Source organism: Macaca mulatta, chromosome 5 (assembly GCF_049350105.2).
Source record: "Macaca mulatta isolate MMU2019108-1 chromosome 5, T2T-MMU8v2.0, whole genome shotgun sequence".
Lineage (NCBI taxonomy): Eukaryota > Metazoa > Chordata > Mammalia > Primates > Cercopithecidae > Macaca > Macaca mulatta.
In genome coordinates this window covers 137,935,910-137,941,882 of record NC_133410.1, presented here as the reverse complement: position 1 = coordinate 137,941,882, position 5,973 = coordinate 137,935,910, and the positions used below count along the sequence as shown (strand labels likewise).

The 5,973-nt window shown below is 33.0% G+C and overlaps 1 pseudogene; it reads left to right on the top strand.

Annotated features, from left to right (window-relative positions):
- The first annotated feature begins 696 nt into the window (after positions 1-696).
- LOC144341200 (U2 spliceosomal RNA) lies at positions 697-826 on the top strand (annotated as a pseudogene).
- The last annotated feature ends 5,147 nt before the right edge of the window (positions 827-5,973 follow it).

The following is a 5,973-nucleotide window of genomic DNA, read 5'->3' as shown; positions in this document are numbered from 1 at the left end:
CTAAAGTTAATCTGCATCTCTACTCTCCTTCAGGAAGAAAAACAACCATCCAACGTACCCTTAAAAAGCTCTAAATTCCATGAAACCTGGCTTCTAAAGTTATTTGTGGTTGCTTCAACCCAGTGTTACTAGCAGTAGTATAGCTGGGATGATGTTTTAATTTCTCAATGTATTAATCACCTACATAGAGTAAAACTGAGCCCCAAATTAATGTGAAGGCAGACCTATATTTGCAAATTATCAGAGGAAAAATTCTGCCACACCAACTCCCAGTTCAAACTGAAAAAGGTAAGTTGGCTCCCTGTGCCATGGGATAGATATTTTTCTGGTTCACCCTTGATCTAGTCACTGGTGTTGCAACGTGCTGATCGTTTTTCATTTTATTTTCTGTTTCTTTTTCAACTCCTTGACTCATGTAGATCCACGACATCACTTTCCGTCCCCAAGGAGTGTTAAATTCCAATTTTTGTTACTGAGAGATGGAACCAACGCCGACTCCAACCTTTCAAGGTGGTTGCCACATTACCTTTTGCTCCAGGAATTTTTTCCTCATTGTTTATCTCTCTTGAGATTTTCTAATTCTTTTGGGAGCGTTTAAATAGATAGTTGTTATATTTGATCTAGTGTTTTCAGATATTTAAAAACTGAAGGCCACTTGAGTTATCTAATATCCCCTATCTGGAAAATGAAACCCTCATCGCTTCTCAGCCTTTTGGCTAAGATCAAGTGTAGAAAATGAAACCCTCTAAGTTATTTTAATATGTCAATATTGGTTATCATCTTTAATGTTCAATTCAATGCTGAAGATAGTTTTAGGATTATTAAAAATGAAATTTAATCTTCCATGTATGATTCATTGAGAAATCTTTATATTCATGTCACATTGAAAATGGCTCTTGTTCTTTCTTAGATCTTTGTTAACTTCTTTTTTCAGATGCCAAAGATAAAAAATCTGGTGGCTTTCAAAGCTCTGTTATTTAACTCCATTTATGAAGGTACTTAAATTTATACAAATAAAAATTGATGTAAATGTTTATCTTACTCATCTCATCTTACATTTTCTTGATTTTTATTGGGCTACCATGTGTCACAATCTACAAAAATTCAAGAAGTCAGTTCAGTTATTTTGTCATTTTCCCACTATTCCCATGCCTAGCCTGTGCCACGGTAAAGCAAACTAGAGTGCATTTGCCATCCAAATGTCAAATATTTTTCTGCCTCTGAGCCTGTGCTTATGCTTTAATCTGTCCACATGCCCTTATCCACCACTCCTCAAGTTCAATATTCAACATCCTACACATCCTACAAGGCCTCTTTAAATGTCTATCATCTTTATGAAAGGACTCTTTATTACCCTCAATATGATCTTCAATCTTTTTCTATAGAACTCCTGTGGTTCTTCTCATATTTATCTTAAGCTATTGCTTCATTGGGATTTTAAATTTTGATTTAGTTTAGAAAATAAGAGTCTCTTTTTTGTATCCTTGTATATCATGAAGCACTTTGAGAACTTATAGAATGTCAACAAATACTGAAATTGAAGGTAAATAAAAATTTCTATGCAAGTCAAAATGATTGTTTTAAGTAATTAGAGTAACATTATTTTAAATATAACCCTTAAAGAGAAGATTTAGAAGTGTTAAATGCTACATAAAAGATATGACAACATGCTGAATAAACTTCTCTGGATTTCTACAAAATGAAAGTAGTAGACTAGATGCCTCCTAAGAAGTCTCCCATCTCTAATATGCTAATATTGTTCATCAACTTCATATACACATTCATGTGTATGTCAGTCAGGACGCATAGGGTTCACACTGTGAGAGCACAGGATTCAAACCTACCCAGTCTAGTTCTAAAGTTCATGATTTTAACTACTATGATATACTGCCCAAGTTGTACAAGAGGTTTCTATAGTCGATAAACATAATTTCTTGAATTAATTTATGAACCAATTTGTTAAACATAAATACTATTTTTAAATAATAATTAAATTTAAATGACAGCTAATTGATGGTATAAAATTAGAATTTAAATTAATTTATACTATAAAATGTAATGATTTATATATTATATTAATTATATACATATATTTACTGCATATATAAACCTTTGTGTACCTTAGGCAGTATACCATAGCGTTTAAAATCATGGACTTTAGAATCAGACCAAATAGATTTGAAGCCTGTCCTTCACACTCATTGTGTGACTTTGAGCAACTTGCTTAAGCCCTCTCTTTCTTATTATAGTTTTATCATCTGTAAAATCAGAATAGAGTACCTGCTTCATAGGGTTTTCTGTGTATTAAATGAGTGTACAAAGTACTCTTTGCCAAAAGCATAATAAGTACTCAATAAAAGTACATTATTGTTTTTCTTACATCTATATACTTGAAAACAACTATCAAACACTCGATTTATGTTGGTAACTGATTACGTTTTAAGAAAAAACAACTAATTTTTCCTAAAACTCTCTCATCCCCACATTAGATAATAGAACTATAAATCTAAAGTAAACTCTCTCTCCTTTACAATTCCAGAACCATTTATCTGTTTTTTCAAAATTGGACCAAATGTATTTTTGTATCTAACCTAACACTTCATCAGATAATCATGACTCATTTATCTCTATCACTCAAGTTTTTAATCTATCAATATAAAAATGCTACATATGTTTATATTTGTAGATTTCCTCACCCAACAGATGTTCAGAAAAACCTAAAGCCCTGGCATAAAATTTCTTAGCCTTCTGATTTTAAACCTTGTTACATTTTCTATTTTAAGCCGTATAAGGAAGTTATTGATAAAAAGTTACTTATAGGACTGGCACAATATAGTATATAAATTTCATTGCATTTTATGTTAACCATGTTTATGGATTGGAAGAATTGATATTATCAAAATGTCCCTACTACCCAAAGCAGTCTACAGACTCAATGCAATCCATATAAAAATTCCAATGTCACTTTTCATAGAACCAGAAAAAAAAAGCCCTAAAATTTATATGGGACCACAAAGAAACCAGAATGAGCTAAGGCAATCATGAGCAAAAAGAACAAACCTGATGGTATCATACCACCTGTTTTCAAGTATACTACAAAGCTACAGTAATTAAAACAGCATTGTACTGACCAAAAAATAGACACATTGACCACTGAAATGGAATAGTGAGCTCCAAAATGAACTCACACATGTACAATCAACTGCTTGTCAACAAATGTGTCAAGAATATGCAATGGGAAAACGATAGTTCCTTCAATAAATGGTGCTGGTAAAACTGGATATCCACATGCAGAATAATAAAATTGAAATCTTGTTGCATACCATACACAAAAATCAATTCAAAATAGATTAAGTACTTAAGCATATGACCAGAAACTATAAAACTACTAGAAGAAAACGTGGGGGAAAACTACACGACATCGGTCTGGGCAATGATTTCTTGGATTTAATCCCAAAAGTACAGGGAACAAACGCGAAAGTAGACAAATGGAAATATATCAAATTAGAAAGCTTCTGCATAGCAAAGGAAACAATTAGCTGTGTGCAGAGACAACCCACAGATTGGGAGAAAATATTTGTAAGCCATATATCCTATAAAGGTTTAATATACAAAATATGGAAGGAGCTAAAACAAGTCAGTATTAAGAAAGCAAAAATTCTAATTTTAAAATGGGCAAGAGGGTATATATGCACAATGGAATATTATTAAAAAAGAATGGAATTCTGTCATTTGTGACAACATGGATGGAATTGAAGGATATTATGGAAAATGAAATAAGCCAGGCACAGAAAGACAAATACTATATATTCTCAGTTATATGTGGAATCTCAAAAAAAAATCATAGAAGCAGAAAGCAGAATGGTGGTTAGAAAGGCTGGAGGGAGGGGAAAAGGGGTAGATGATGGTCAAAGGGTACAAAATTTCAGTTATCCAAGAGAAATATGGAATTTTTTTCAGTTCTATTGCACAACTTGATGAATGTAGTTAATATGAGTACTCTACATTTCATAATTGCTAAGAGTACATTTCAAATGTTCTTATGACATAAAATGTTAAGTATTTGAGGTGAGGGATATGTTAACTAGGTTGATTTAATGATCCCATTATTTATAAATCATAACATAACTTAAAATTTAAATTTAATTGCAAATTTACAATTTAAACAAAGAATAATCTGGTACTGAGAATTTGCTATGGAGCTGACACATAGAACACTTTTTTTTTCCCCAGAAGCCTTCATATGTTCAAGTATCTGGTAGTTCAATTCATAATCATTTAATAAAGTGAACATTTGTAGTCTTAAATACTAAGAAAGAAACAGTTATTAAAAGTTAAAACCCCACTTGCATTTAACTATGTTTAAAAAATATAATCCCAGGAATATTGTAATGAGTCCTAGGCTTAGGAGTGAGCATTGTGCAAGTTAATGTAAGTAATGAACCTTTCATGTGAAATGATGTTGTGTCACAACTCATTTGCATCCCACTTAAAGTGTAATTAAGTTTCCCTGACAGCATGGCTTATGGCTGAAAGAACAGACCTGGGTGCTAAATTAATCCAGAGTCCCTCAGTTAATAACACTCAGCAAAGAAAACTTTACACACTCTTTCATTTAAAGTTTCCAAACTCCCATTTACAGAAATGTATGACAAGGCAACCCTACTGAGAAACCTTTGTATGAAATGGATGGCCTCTTGCCAGGCAGATTCAATCACTAAAATACCTGAAAACTGAATTTTGATGAATTGGGACATAACAATGTGCTATTTTCACTCTAGTTAGGAAGGATGGTGGTCCAGAAGGGATGATTTCACATTTAAATTTCACTGCACCATGTATTTAATCTATAATATGTTTTCAAACTTAAATCTGAAGTGTTGGTAGTTTTAAGATATATAACAGGACTGGCCTATAACACTAAGTGCTCCAAAATAATAGAATTCATTTTTCATTCATTCTTTAAGGACTTCAGTTCTTCACATAAGTTTCCAAGTGAAGTTATTCAATAAATTATCTTGAGGTTTTCTGGTATGTCTGTTTGTTTGCAGTTGTCATTACTTATTTGTTTTGTTAAGAATCTTCACTTTTTGCCATCTCCAGAACTGATTATGATTCTGCCACAAGATTAGAACTACACTGTGCTGTTTAAACAAGTTTTAGCTAAACAAGGGGTTCATTTATAAATAATGTAAACCATTTTCAGGGAGGTAGACATGAGGACAGCAAATTTCTCAGGATCAGATTCCACTTCTCTGACAGGGCAACCTAAGAATTTTTGCCCAACAATAATTATTGCTTGATGCTATTATCCTGTTCTCTTTCTGGCCACCCCAGTTCAAAGACCAGCGTGAAAAGAAACTTGAAATGGATGGCTTCAAAATTGACTGTTGCTACCACCATAAATAAAGTGGTTTTTCAGAAAGTCATTTTACATGTTGGTAGCTGGAGAAAGACAACTCGATACACCTCTAACACACCCAACACCCTTGAACTCTATGAGTCCCCAACCTGATTATGCCTAATAGATTTACTCCAGTTCCCTAAACCCATATTGTTCAGGGTCTTTCAGGCTAAGTTAGCGTTCATTCTGACAGATGGTCTGCATGCTGTCCCTACCAGGAAAGTTGTCACATTTAGAAATTAGATAATATATTAAAGTGTAGCATTGAATAGGAGCTCTAATATTCTCCTGCAAGTATTTGCATGGTACTGAAATGTCCCTAGGGCAAATTTGCAGCAGCTCATTTTTCTAGATCAGGTCTCAGCATGGTGCAATGTATCACTGGCATTTTAACAGAAACATCACAAGCTCTTCCCTGATTTTCCAAAGAACTATTTCAGGGAACAGAAAATGTGCCAGGAAGGATGAGTTGATGGGAAAGAAGCATCTAAACAATTATTTTCTCTTCATCATTTGTTAGAAGAATCATTATGTAGTAAAACATAAAGAGTAAAATTCATGTAAATGAT